At 48.3% G+C, this 14,933-nt stretch overlaps 1 long non-coding RNA gene across 2 annotated transcripts; it reads right to left on the bottom strand.

The window, feature by feature from the left end:
• Positions 1-980: 980 nt before the first annotated feature.
• Positions 981-14,933, bottom strand: LOC147364166 (uncharacterized). 2 transcript variants are annotated; one of them, XR_015134138.1, is made up of 5 exons: positions 13,715-14,933; positions 8,186-9,978; positions 5,529-5,656; positions 3,894-4,080; positions 981-3,789 (listed from the first exon to the last, which is right to left on the bottom strand). It is a non-coding gene; the product is annotated as an uncharacterized LOC147364166 (long non-coding RNA). The 2 variants fall into 2 exon arrangements; XR_015134137.1 differs by having other exon boundaries at positions 5,524-5,656; positions 13,715-14,931.

Genomic DNA, 14,933 nt, shown 5'->3' with positions numbered 1-14,933 from the left:
CCTTGTCCAAGGTCACCGGCCTCCAGGGGAAGGGACCAGACTACAATTTAGGTTCCCTGACTAAGTCTAATTTTCTTTCTGTTACACCACATTGCCTCTCAAATAAGTTAATGTATATGAAATCACTTTGAAAACTGGAATGTATTATGCAAGTACTGGGTGGGGAATGGAATGGGGAGAGAGCGTGATAATGAGATTTCTTTCTTCTGAGACAAGCCTGACTTGCTTGGGCCTCTTTCCAAATAAAGAAAATTCATGTTACATGAATCACACATCACATTTCTAATTAGGTTCCTGGATATAGCCTCCAGGAATTGAGCACCAAAGGGGTCAAATCCAAATACATTCTTCATTCAAGCACATCTATGTGTCCCTTCCTTCCTTCTTACCCTCTGTTTACCTCCCTCTAGCGTCCATCTTTCGTTACTGCGTGTATGCCATCAGGTTGCATACAGACTTCACAAGTATTTATGTATTGTTTATTGACATTATCTGGCCTATATTTTGATATTAGCAGCTGCTGACAAGAGCAAATCAGAATGTTTTCATATTAACAGGAATAACCGGTTAATATAAAGGCTTTGATATTGTTTGATCCCTGGGTTGGGGAGATCCCTTGGAGGAGGGCATGGCAACCCAGTCCAGTATTCTTGCTGAAGAATCCTTATGTCAGAGAAGCCTGGCGGGCTACAAATCATGGGGTTGCAAAGAGGTGGACATGACTGAACGACTAAGCGCAGCACAGCGCATTGTTAAGAAAAGTCTTTAAAATAGCTTTGAAATTAGAATAAGACTGTATTTAGAGTTTGATTATTAAATTGTTTTTAATAGACTTGAATCACAAAAAAGTCCTTGTAACTAATTGAAATGTTTAAATTACAAGGAGTTATAAAATTTTAAGGCCAATTAAATTAGCTAACGCATGATTCAGCAGAAGAATGAATAACTACTTTACTTGGAATAATGACAATTGCTAAATATTATTGCAAATGACAAGCTGACATTTTATTTTGGTACTATTAATATATTAATTCACTAAATCATATAGTAATGATAAATAATTTTTGTGTTGACCTTTCTGACATATATATTTCAGCCCTCATCCATTACAATTTCTGTATTCCCTTGAAAGAAGCATGTCCAATCTTTCAGTATTCTAGCCAGGCCCCTTGTTAGGGTGTAAAATATTGGCAAGATCATTGGAGGGAGATTTGTTGGCAGTCTTTGGACCTCACTCTCTGACCTTATAAAATCCATCTAAAAACACGAGTGATATTTACAAATAAGAGCCTTCTACCGTATTCCCAGCTCGTGTTGGCATGTGACAGGTCAGTGTACACAGAGAGGAGAAGAGGTTCTTTTTTCTAAATTAATTTTTATTGGAGAAGAGTTGCTTTAAAATGTTGTGTTGGTTTCTACTCTACCAACACAAATGAATCAGCCATATATATGTGTGTGTGTGTGTGTGTGTGTGTGTGTGTGTATCCACTCCCTTTTGGACTTCCTTCCCATTCAGGTCACCACAGAGCATTGAGTAGAGTTCCCTGTGCTCTACAGCATGTGGAGAAGTGGTTCTATGTGGCTCTCCCCTGCTGCCTGCCTGCCTTGATCTACCAGCACTTCACTCTCCTTCCACACCCCTCCTTGTCCAGGAACACACAGAAGATGCCAGGGCACATGTGCATTCTGAGAGCTGAAAGGCAGGAAGTCATTCAGATGGGCAGATGGAGCCAGGTCTTAGAGGAGAGGTGGGCCCGGGCTGTGGATCGCCATGCTGGCTGGTTTCCCCTGCAGTCAGCCTTAGACGGGTGTCTGGGGACACCTCTCATTTCCTATCTCCTTTTAAAGGGAAACTGCCAAATAACAGAGAGAAGAAAATTCACATGCAAATAAATGTCTTTATGGCTTTAACATACAGAGTAAACCCTACTTTACTACTCAAGTGTGACCCAGAAAGTTCTGTCACACAAATTGGAGGGGTGCTTTATTGCCAGGTTAATGGAATGATCTGTTTGAGCCTGCAGTCCAGGGCTGAGTCAACTGCCAGGTGTGGAGTTTCTGAGTGGGATTTCTCAAGGATGCTCATGAGAAAGGAGATCAAGGTGGCCTTGTTTTCGGTCTGTTCCTTTTCCTGTCCCTTCATCTAGGGACAGACTTCCTCTCTTCTTGTAAGGGAGAGTGTGTGACCCAGGACTGACCCATCACAGCCCTCATTCCCAGCTTCGGGGATGGGTCCAGGCACTCATAGGGCAGGGCAGTCAGAGTCCTTCCCTGATACTGTTCTCTCTTCATGGGGCTGTAAGGACCTAGGTCCAGACTGGAGTGGCAGTCTTGCCACAGACTCAGCTTTGTGGAGATTTGCAGACGCCAGCTGAGACAGCATCTAAGAAAGAATGTCCCAGTGCTGTTGTCCCCCAGGCCAGCTGTACCCAAACCCTTTTTTTTTTCTGTCTTGTTTATTATTGTATTATTTTAACCACTTTTAATTGAAGTATGGAGTTCCCTAATAGCTCAGAGGTTAAAGAATCTGCTTGTAATGCAGGAGACCAGGGTTTGATCCTCAGGTTAGGAAGTTCTCCTGGAGAAGGGAATGACAACCCACTCCAGTATTCTTGCCTGGAGAATTCCACAGACAGAGGAGCCTGGCGGGCTACAGTCCATAGGATCGCAAAGAGTCAGACACAACCGAGCGACTAAGACTCTCACTTTCTTTCTTTTCAATTGAAGTATAATTAACTTACAATGCTGTATTAGTTTCAGATGTATAGCAAAGTGATTCAGTTTTATGTATATATATGTATAATACATTCTTTTTCAGATTCTTTTCCATTATAGGTTATTATAAGATATTGAATTTAGTTCCCTGTGCTATACTGTAGGTCCTTATTGTTTATCTATTCCCAAATCCTTTCTTGCAGTTTGCTGTTTTCTCCCCCTTTTGGTGTAAGTTAACTGGAATTGAGTTTGTTACTTGTAACTGAAGGACCTTTGAATAATACAGAAGCGACTCTAGGGTCTGAAGACACATTAGTGAGGCAGCGGTTGTGAGCGATGAAATTCCATCTTCAATTAGCTTCATTGTATTGGATCGGGGAACCAGCGTGCCCAGGAGAGGCTCTTGTTTAAATGCTCAGATGGTACCTTCAGGATCTTAATTTTTCTCCAACCCTACCCTCCACCTTGCTCAATCCTAGTTTTATCCTCAGTATGGCTCTCTGCTCGGTGGCAAATCTCCTCCACCTCATACCTGGCCCACTTAGGAGCCACAGATGTGCAAGGAAGGTCCCTGGTTCTCACAATACAGAAGGAGAAGGGCTCTCCCTCTCCCATCATCCAGATGACCCTCACTGCCCCAAGTCAACCAATCATCGTGTCCAGAGGAACGTGCCCTCTAACTGGTCAGAGCTGATCTCTGTCTGACCCGGAGGCCGGGAGTAGGTGGCTGGGCCACCAGCTAATGGCACAGACAGTCATTACCATAGAACTGGGAGAGGGATGTCCCCCCTCTCCCTTTGATAGACCGACTGCTATGACTACCCAGACATGGTGGGCTATGGCCGTAACAGATTGAGCACAGCTGAGCAACTGTGAAGCAGCAGCAGGTGAGGCTGGGAGATAAAGTTCAAGCACCCAACCAGGTGAGGTCCTCTGGCTCCACCTGGGAAGGCTGGTCCCTGCAAGCCCGCTGTGCACTCACAAAGATGCCCATGGTCTCAAGTGATGAACAATCTCCTGAAGGGAGTCAGGACGGGCAGCCTGGCCAAGCAGTGCTCATCTTAGCAGGGCTGTCTGTGGGGAGGCAAAAAGGAGCACAGGCAAGAGCATGAGCCAGCAACCCTGCACACGCGAGCTCGGTCTGGGGCAGCCAGCGGAGGGACGGATGAGAAACCTACCTTTGGGGATTTTTATCCCTCTCCCGGTTTTCTCTCTTTTTTGTGTAATTGACAGCTCTGTCTCCCGTTGGTTTGAGCAGCATGAGAAGGAAGGAGGGTTGAATTAGCTGCAGAAAGCAGACACCTTTGCTGGGAGTCTGGGGTCCTTTTAAAAAGACACAGCTGTGTGGTGGCTTCAAGGTGTCATCTGGAATTAATTGCCATGAATGGATCAGGTGTGAAAAATAGCCATGAACAAATGCTGATGATCTGAGAATATACTGGGTCAGCCTTGAGCTGTTTAGCATGGGATGTGCTTGTCAAGTCCAGGACATGGAATTACTGAATTCCCTGGTCAGCTGATTTCTTCTCTGGTTCCCGTCTGAAGTGCCCTGAAAACATCTTTGGTGAGCCTGGGTGTCCTTTTAGGCTCGCCTTTGGTAAGCCTTTATCTTTAAGCTACCATGTAGCTCAGATGGTAAAGGATCTGCCTGCAGTGCAGGAGACCTGGGTTTGATCCCTGGGTCGAGAAGATCCCATGGAGAAGGAAATGGCACCCCATTCCAGTATTCTTGCCTGGGAAATCCCATGGACAGAGGAGCTTGGCAGGCTACATTCCATGGGGTCGCAAAGAGCTGGACATGACTGAGCGACTAACACTCACTTTCACCTCTGCTCAGCACTTGGAGTTTGGAGAAATGGATTGGCAAGAAATTCCAGGCTGAGAACTAAGCCAGGGGAAAAGGGGATCGCTGGCTTCAGAAGAGGCCAGGTGATTTGGGGGCAAAGTTGATAATCTCTTCTCCTTCACATGAAGGGCGAGGCCATGGGGGGAACCCAAAAGCAGAGATTCAGAGGCTTGTCTAGTTTTCTGTGCAAGTTCTTGGCAGGACCATAAATCCATCCCAGCTGAGAAAACTGTTTACTTCCAGCACCAAGCCAAGCAAGTCTGGCCTTAATAGACTGAAGCTGGTTGGATGCTTCTATTCTTGAATTTGGTGCTGTTCACAGAATATTGATTTAAGGCACTTTTGTTTCTCAAACCCCTCTCAAACCTGGATGAAGAGCCAGTGTAACCTTGGCTTTAAGTAGAAAAGGCAGAGGGAAAGATGAGGGCTGGCCGTGAGGGTTCAGTTGCAGGTCCCAGATGTCCCTCTTCTGGGGGTGGGAGTGGGTGGGGCTTTAGAGACAGAGACCTGTATTTACATTGGCGTCAGTGGGAGGGGTCACTGATGAAGTACAGGGCATGGTTATGCCCTGTGGGAGCATCTGGTCAACTAGCAAATCACCAGCAAACCCCATCAAAACTGTGTAGTAATGTTCCTGCTGCTGCTAAGTCGCTTTAGTCGTGTCCGACTCTGTTCGACCCCATAGAGAGCAGCCCACCAGGCTCCCCCATCCCTGGGATTCTCCAGGCAAGAACACTGGAGTGGGTTGCCATTGCCTTCTCTGAATAATGTTCCTAGTACCTGGTATAAGAGAAACCATAAATAAAGTAACCCAGACAGTCCAGAGAAGGACTCGGGGTGGGAAGAGAAGCTTCAGTGAAGAGAAGTGGAGTTCATCATGGTGGGGTCTCTGGAGGATGGGAGAGGAGCTTGGCTTAGGTCTTAAAGATAAAGAGAGAAAAATTGGCTAATTTATCACTCACAATACCCGCTAGGAACCACTCTGGGTGGGACTCAGCAGGACGGAGAGGAAGGATATAAAGCTGGAAGTGCTTCTCCGTCCTTGTGATTCCAGTGCTGCTCAGGCCACCTCCCCGAGGCCCAGCTGAGGCTCACCTGTGAGTGGGTGACAAGAAGAGAGGAGGGAAGGCAGAGGGTTCAAGAAGGCAGGGTCTAGTTTTCATTTGTTGCATAGGACTGGGATGTAAATTAGGATGTGGCGCCAGCCCAGGGTCACCCGTGGGACAGGACCTGTGGGCTCTTCTCAGGTCTCCATGATGGGGGTTGGGGGGTGGGAGGTGGAGGAGGGGGCAGTGGAAGTCAAAGTGTCAGTCGCTCAGTCGTGTCCGACTCTCTGTGACCACGTGGACTGTAGCCCGCCAGGCTCCTCTGTCCATGAAATTCTCCAGGCAAGGATACTGGAGTGGGTTGCCATTCCCTTCTCTGGGGGAATCTTCCCAACCCAGGGATGGAACCTAGGTCTCCTGCCTTGCGGGCTGAATTCTTGACTATTTGAGTCACCAGGGAAGCTCCTGGAAGTTGCAGTGCTGAAGTTAAATATCACATCTCCCCGAATTTCTCCACCACATTCAGGAACAAGGGGCATATCACACCGTATTATTTGTTCTGAAGAAAATGGAATCTCTCCTAGCTCCCACTTGTCAATGGTTAGAAGTCAAGATGGGTCAGCCCCACCCCTCCCTCAGGGTCTTTTGGAAACCCTAGAATATTCAGGCAGAGCAAGGTCTTCGGGGCAGGGCCTCTGGTCACCACAGCTTTAGGGTCACTGCTGAGGATAAGACGGGGTGGCTCGCTGCTTCTGGGTCAGGTACGCTCTTGGCTGCGACTCCCAAGCTGCCAGGCCTGATGGCCATCTTCAGAGCATCCACGTAATGGTGGTCTTCAGAGAAAGGGATCTTACCATCGCTGGGGGCTGTGTGCAAGAGGAGGCTCCAGTTCCCACCTCCTGTGTTATTGTCATCCTTTCCTACCCTTCGGCTTTGAAGAAATCACCCATTTCTCTTTCTGGAAAGGCCGTTCCCCCTACTTCATCTCCTTCATCATTGACCAGGTCTTCCCTACCAAGTGCTTCCACATTAGGGGTGTTTCATAGATGGGGGAGGGGAGGAAACGTGTGCCTGCCTGCCTGTGTGTGGCTGTCTCCGTGGTGGTTACAACTTCTGGCTACAGTTCAGAGTGGCAAATGCCAGGGAAACTCCCTGGAGACTAGGGAGCCCAGCTGTTTAACACAAAGGCCTCGGGATGGGAGAAGAGAAAGTGTCCCCCATTTCTGACTCTTACTGAAGCCAAACCAACGAAGTAGGTTATTCCACACATGCCCATTTGCATTTGATGCTTGATAGAACTGTCTCTATTTTCATCTTCCTGGCTGTATAAGGGCAAAGATGCTTGAGAAAGAAGAGATCAGGGTCCTGAGAGAGAACTTGTTCTCAACCCTTCACTATCATCGTGATAACTACTAACACACAAACACACACACACACACACACACACACCCAGAAGCGCAATGACAGAAAGCCAGGTCTGACAGTTTTCTTCAACCAGACAATGACCACAGGGTCCCTTAGAGCAGCAATCCCCAACCTTTTTGGCACCAGGGACTGATTCTGTGGAAGACAATTTTTTCCCAGACCCGGGGTTGGGGGGATAGTTTTGGGATGATTCAAGAGCATAACCCAGGTGGTGATAGTGGTAAAGAACCCACCTGCCAATGCAGGAGACATAAGAGACCTGGGTTTGATCCCTGGGTTGGCAATATCCCCTGGAGGAGGGCATGGCAACCCACTCCAGTATTCTTGCCTGGAGAATCCCATGGACAGAAGAGCCTGGCTGGCTACAGTCCATGGGGTTGCAAAGAGTCAGACATGACTGAAGCAACTTAGCGTGTAAGAGCATTACATTTATCGGGCACTTTATTTCTAATGGAATGCCACCACTGATCTGACGGGAGGTACCCGTCCAACTCTGGGAGTTGGTGATGGACAGGGAGGCCTGATGTGCTGCGATTCATGGGGTCGCAAAGAGTCGGGCACAACTGAGCGACTGAACTGAACTGAACCCGTCCGCAGCCAGCTCCAGCAAGGGAGGGGGTGGTGCCTCTCCTGGCTGGGCCTCCAGAGCTGAGGCATGTTCTATGGTACGTTTAGCAGGTGGCCCCAAATCTGTGTTAACTAGCATGTGATGGAGGGAAACCCCCTCTACATCTGTTAGGTTGGAGTGGGCTTTTCAGCGACCAGGGTATGTCCCAAGCAACGTGACTGCAGATGCATGAGCAGGAAGAGCTGTGCCCTCCTGGGAGCTCACCCTGAGCCTCCAGGGTGAGCAGCACCCTATGCAGTGGGTGGGCCGTGTCTGGGTGAATGCTGAGTCTGAACACTGCTTCTGTCTCCTCCACCCGAGCTGGGCAGGGGGGTGCCTGAGACACTGAACTCCTTTGGAGGAGCTGGTGAGGAAGAGCTAGGGTGTGGAGCCTCCAGGGGCCCCTCTGGGTTCTTGGCTCCGCAGCAGGCTACAGTAAGGTGAGGGGCCCTCAGAACCCAGGCAGAGATGGCTCCTGCTAGGAAACTGGGGGGAGGTCGGGGCTACTTCAGGAGCTTCAGACTGCTGCTTATTCACAAGACTTACCACCAAATACCACGTAGATCAGGCGCAGCTTCATTCTCAGCGGCACTGAGTTACCCACAGGTCCTCACCACCCTGGAGAAGGCACCACAGTGGCAGGTCCCAAAGATAACGATGACTGTGTCTCTGGAGAATTTCCTCCTAATGTATAGGCTGCCATCTGAAGCGTGTGGGCCCATTTAGTAATGAGCTTAGCAGGTGATCCAAATGATGTGTTAATTGAGCCCATGGAGAAAAATTAAATAGATCCAATAAAAATCATGGAGGAAAGGTTTCTGAAACTGCTGAGTATTGAGGACTCACTGATGGCTTCCTTCTATCAAGTCATTAAGCTGGTTGCAATAATTTCTTTTAAAAGATAAACGTTTTTCCTACTTTGTATCCTCTGTGTTTACCTTGCTGTTGTCACCACCATTTTCACGGCTGTCAGTCACTTCAGAAAGCCCAGATGGAAGGAACCGTTGAAGGCATTTCTCATCTCTCTCTGGGGGACAGTTGCTCCTTCCAGCATGTTCTTCTAGGCTTTGCTAGGGCTAGTTTTAAAAGGATCCTGAAGTGAGGTCCTACCACCTCCCCTGGGGAAAGACGATTCCATGGCTAGATCTGATCACACAGACAACTCTCCCCTTGTTATTCTTCCCCAACTTTCTGTTCTAAATGTCATCCTGGCAATCATTCATCACAATGAATAGGAAGTTATAATTAATAGAGGCCCAAATCATTCAAGTGGAAGATTACTCTTTTGAATTCTTGTATTTTTCTTGGAAGATGTCCTTGAGTTAATTATTTAGTGTTTTTCTTTTTCTTCTTCACAGTCTTGTTTCCAAAAAGAACAAATTGATCACAGTAATGCAGGGGATGAAGGGATTATGTACAATGTACGTAAGAGACAAACGTTAGAAATAAAATTAAAACAAGGCCCCAGGGCTTTGCTGCTCCCCCTGCTGGTTTTTTTAAGAAAAGAGAGATGCTGCCTGGGCTCAATGCAGCACAATGCAACACAAAACCGAGAGTCACCGTTTGCTGGGTTCCCTTAGGCACCGGGTTTGGCACAGCGGGTAAGAGGAAGAGGCGTTTTCCAGCCCGTGGGAGGGTGTGATGGCTGCAGTTTCCCTGGCCCTGCCGTCTAGTGCACCGAGGGGTCCTGCCTTCTACCTGGAGCCTCCTCGCGCTCCCAGGACCGACAACTTACATCCACGGAGAGACTATGGAACATTCATGGAGGTAACCACTCCACAGTGAGCCACGGAAGAGGATAAATTAGAAACCACACAGCCCTGGAGTCTGTGATTCTCTGGCCCAGAGGGAGAGGCAGAGTGCGCGGAAGGCTCTAGGGCGCCCCCTACAGGCCTCTCTGTTCCCTCAGTTCAGTTGAATTCAGTAGCTCAGTTCTGTCTGACTCTTTGTGACCCCATGGACTGCAGCCCGCCAGGCTTACCTGTCCATCACCAACTCCCGGAGCTTACTCAAACTCATGTCCATTGAATCGGTGATGCCTTCCAACCATCTCATCCTCTGCCATTCCCTTCTCCTCCTGCCTTCAATTTTTCCCAGAATCAGGGTCTTTTCCAGTGAGTCAGTTCTTCGCATCAGGTGGCCAATGGATTGGAGTTTCAGCTACAGCATCAGTCCTTCCAATGTATATTCAGGACTGATTTCCTTTAGGATGGATTGGTTGGATCTCTTTGCAGTCCAAGGGACTCTCAAGAGTCTTCTCCAACACCACAGTTCAAAAGCATCAATTCTTTGGCGCTCAGCCTTCTTTATAGTCCAGCTCTCACATCCATACGTGACCACTGGAAGACAAAGACGGACTTTTGTCAGCAAAGTAGTTTCTCTGCTTTTGAATATGCTGTCTAGGTTGGTCATAACTTTTCTTCCAAGGAGTAAACGTCTTTTAATTTCATGGCTGCTGTCACCATCTGCGGTGATTTCGGAGCCCCCAAAATAAAGTCTGACACTCTTTTCCATTGTTTCCCCATCTATTTGCCATGAAGTGATGCCATGATCTTAGTTTTCTGAATGCTGAGTTTTAAGCCAACTTTTTCACTCTCCTATTCCCTACCTGCTGGCAACTCAGTTTCTCCCCTGGGGCGGGCATTAGCATCGTGTTCCCAGAGACAATTCATATTTATGTTTTATGTTCCCTTGTTGACCTCAGTCCGGCCACTTATTTTTTTAAAAAGACACCATTGTGTGCTTATTCTCCAGGCTCAGCAACTTCCGGGGTTGCTGAGCTCTGGGGAGGAGTCCTGAAGCTGCTGAATGCCCTGAGGTTTGAGGCATCTCCCTGGCATTGGATTACAATGTCTGGACCGAGTTCTCACTGACCTGACTTCACCCTGCTGGCCTTGGGAAAGCCCTGAGTCACGAATCATGGGAGCTTCTCTTGTGAAGGGATTCCTGGAGGGAGGAGAGGAGCTCCAGCTGTGAGACTGGAATCCTGGATTAAGCAAGGGCGGGGATGCAAGGGGAAGGGGTGCTTAATCCACGACCACGGACTAAAATGCCTTCATTCATTCATTCCTTCTCGCCTTTCACTCACTCTTGAGGCATTAACCTCATTAGAAATTTGTTCTACTGATGGCAGTATATTACAAAATGAGTCCAACATGTGGCTTTTAAGGAAAATCGTTTCACAGCGATGACTCTGTCCATGTTGTGATAAATTGTTGGCGGAACGGGTCCCAATTCCTTCCCTCCCTGCATCCATATATAGTATTAAATATGGCTTTGCATCTTTCTCCTTGAATAGAAGGAATCTTTTTTTTTTTTTTTTTTGCCCTTGAATCTGGACTGGTTCTGCCACTTCCTTTGACTTAGAATGTGGCAGAAACGATAACACCAGTTCAGAGCTAGGCCTCCAGAGTCCCTGGATAACTTTGCTTTCAGAACCCTGCCACCTTGGAGACAAGCCCAGGATAGTATTAATCTCTGGCAGAAGAATAGAGGTCACATGGAGGAATCAAGTGCCGTTTGTCCCAGCTCGGGGCCATCATAGATCACCTTTCATCTGCTGACCCCAGACACGTGAGAGTCCAGCCATGATAGGGACAGCTGCCGCCCCCACCTTGAGGGGACTGTCGGTGCACGTGTGAGGCCAGCTGACTCGTAGGCTTGTAACCAATAATCAGTGCTTACTGTTTTGAGCCACTAGCTTTCAGTATGGTTTGTTACACAGCAAAAGTGACAAATGCAGTTTTAGCAATGAGTAGGCAGGGCAGAATCTGTCCACCAAGCCCGGAAGAATTTCTTGTTACCAGGAGTTTTGATGATATCCGTCAGCTGGGGGCATGGGATAGAAAGGAAGTTGTGGCATGATTCCTGAGAAACCAGCCCACTTTGGATAGTTTATACAGGGCTGCTACCCGCTGTGGCCAGACTTTTAGGAGGAATAGAAAGTTACTATAACGGACACACCGTATTACGCTGTCTAATGCTGTTTGCTAGCCAGGTGTCCAACAGACACATCTTCAGTCTTATTGGCAGCACCCCCTGCCCATCCCCTTACTGCCCACCTCTGTGGTCTGTGGACCTGGGCCTGGCAACCACCTAGGAGCAGGATTCATAGTTGCTGGTGGAGAGGAGGTCTCCAGTGCTTCAGTACCGGGAGGCCTGCCTAAAGGACCTGGAGCTGCGGGTGGGGTGGCTCCTGGTGGGGCTCAGGAAAGCACCGCAGGGGCACCGTGTGGCCCTCTCTGAGGGGGAGTGAGCTGCCGCTCCTGCTGCTGGGACTGTGGCTCTAACCCAGGCCTAGGCAGAAAGGAGGCGGAGCCCTTGACAACTGGGGTGTGAGGTGAGCCGCAGGATTCCTGCTTTCTGAAAACCCTGCCAAAGCCCTGCTCTTCTCTGCGCCACGTCTGGAATTCTTCCCGTGGGAGTCATAAGTTGACCTCTTAAAATGGTCACCATGCACTCATTTTCTCATTTCTGTTTTCCTCCAACATGTGATGCAAGTGACAATGTTCTCAGTTTCGCAGGGGACATTGAGAACGGGCAAGGTGACTAACCTGCCCCAGGCTGGGCTGTTCCTGTGACAGAGCTGGGGTTTGAACCCAGCTTGCCCAGTTTGCAGGGCACAGAGATCACCCACCAGGCCACACCAGCTGCAACAACAGGCTCTGCCTTCAGAGAGCCACTGTGAACCATGACCAGAGGGAGGGAGTGGGAGCCCAGAGTTGCATCAATGGAACAAGTCAGGGTCACCTCGAAGGACAGGAGATGGTGCCCGGGAGCCCTCAGTTGCCTAGGGCTGGGGGTGGGAGCACAGAGTGGGTCTGATCCCAGGTGTTCCCTCAACTCCCACGATACTATGCACACCTCGTTCTACTGAATGTCCCACCAAAAGCCCACTGGTGACTTTCTCACCTCCTGGGGGACCCCTGTGAGCCTCTTGAGATAGGAGTTTACAGAATTTTTATTGCCCACGGTGAGGAGGACTCAGTGACTACAGGTCCATAGCAGGCCTGGGTCTGGGTGAAGCATGGCAGAGTGGCCGGGCCCACCATCAGGAAGACAGGCCTGGATTTGCCTAAAGTGGAGCTCCAGAGTAGCCGAACCCTCACCATTATTAAGAGAAATACAGGGCTTCCCTAGTGCTCCAGTGGATAAGAAACTGCCCGCCAGTGCAGGGGACACAGGTTTGATGCCTGGTCTGGAAGATCCCACAGGCCACGGGGCAACTAAGCCCATGTGCCACAACTACTGAGCCAGCACTCTGAAGCCCGCGTGCCCTAGAGCCCCCATGCTCCACAACGAGAGAAGCTGCAAGGAGAATCTGCCCACCGCAACGAGAGAAAGCCCAGGTGCAGCAACGAAGACCCAGAGCAGCCAAAAAAGAAAAAAAAAGTAATTCAAAGCCTCTAAATAGAAAAGATCATTCTCAAAGAGTTCAGAGAAAGGAGAGCCCTTACAGAGAGAAGGTCATAGAGGAGGACAGTTGATACCGGCTTTGAGATGAGGGAAGAGCTGCTGGGTCCAATCAGAGCCTAAATCAGAAACTCATAGGACTCATAGGATGGGGCCCAAGAATTCCTATATATTTTTAGGAAAAAAAATATCCCCAGTGGTATTTTAACAATTTAACAATGTGTGTGTGTGTGTGTGTGTGTTGTAAGGTTTGGACCATTTATAAAGTCTGTATTGAATTTGTTACAATATTGCTTCGGTTTTACGTTTTGGACTTTTGGCCTTGAGGCCTGTGGCATCTTAGCTCCCTGCCCAGGGATTGAACCTGCACTGTCTGTGTTGGAAGGTGGAGTCCTAACCACTGGACCACCAGGGAAGTCCCCCCAGTGGATTTTGATTCTCATCAGGTTAGGGAACCACTGGGCTCTGCCCACTCTGGGTCACACACAGGTGACACCAGCAGGCAAACGGTTCTTCAAGTAGCACTCGAGGATCACTGTCTATGACTGTTCTTTTGGTATACTTACTCCGGGTATGCATTTATTTTTTAATTTGGGGGCGCTCTGAGTCAACTAATTTTTGAATCTTTGAAAACCAGACGGAGAACAATGAATGTGAACTTACAAGGGGTGAACTGAACAGCATGCCATCTGTAGCAACATCAGCATATATTCCCCAGATGGCGTCGGGCTGCCGAGACAATGCTCCACGCCTTCACTCTCTGCCTCCGTAGAGCATGGGCCCTGGAGAGGTTCAATTATCTCCACATGTGTGCTCTTAGGGAGCCTGGCAAAAGAGAAAGAACTAGAATGCTCAGTAGTAAAGTTCCCAGAGCTTTGAATAAAGGGAAAGGCAGGTGAATCAGAGCTCAGCTTGCATTCCTGTTATAGATTTGATTGCTAATAATTAGCCAATGATTCAGTTGTGCTACTTACATTATTGACCTAATTGAAAAATAACTGGTGGACAGCATCCTTTTAGGGACACATATTGCATGTGAATATCCACTCATTCATTTCTGACAAATATTTGTCTGCCACGTGCAAAATACTGGACAAGCCGTATGGCTCCTACTGTCCAATTGCTTATAGAAAGGAAGGTGTGATGTCAGGGAGGAGATACTAACTGAAGACTTTGAGGAAGATATTGTTCAGGGAAAATAAGGATGCTTTTAGGGAAAAGATGAATTTGAGAAGAGCTTTGAGAAATAGGTTGGATTTATAGAAGTGTAGCTTAATGGCAGGGCTTCCCAGGTGGCTTGGTAAAGAATCCGCCTGACAATTCAGGAGATGCAGGTTTGATTCTTGGGTCAGGACGATCCCTTGGAGAAGGAAACGGCTACCCATTCCAGTATTCGTGCCTGGAGAATCCTATAGACAGAGGAGCCTGGTGGGCTACAGTTCATGAGGTTCCAAAGAGTTGGACATGACTTAGTGACTGAGTGTATACACACACACACACACACACACACACACACAGCTTAATGGCAATGGGGAGGAGAAATGACAGTATGAATAAAGCACAGGAGTAGGTGGCTAAACAGTAGGTTTGAGGAGCAGTGCAGTGACTTGTTTTTATTTTAACCAAGAGATTGGAGAGCTCTAATGTTAATAAGATGAAAGGTGGGCCAAAGGATGGGAGGCCTAGAAGTAGGTTGGCCCGCAGGAGGCATGGGTGTCCCATTGCCCAATTCCAGTGCTCATGAAAGACATGACCAACTGATCCTGAGCATCTTTTCCTTAAACTCTGGATACAGCTTTAGCATTTTTTCCACACTGTGCTTTGCTTGTGTGTGCATTCTAAGTCACTTCAGTCATGTCTGACTCCTTGTGACCTCATGGAC

The sequence above is a fragment of the Bos grunniens genome, chromosome 10, assembly GCF_055505025.1.
Source record: "Bos grunniens cultivar Pamir isolate PY7600 chromosome 10, Bosgru_T2T1.0, whole genome shotgun sequence".
In the NCBI taxonomy this organism is placed as follows: Eukaryota; Metazoa; Chordata; class Mammalia; order Artiodactyla; family Bovidae; genus Bos; species Bos grunniens.
This window is presented reverse-complemented; position numbering and strand designations above follow the sequence as displayed.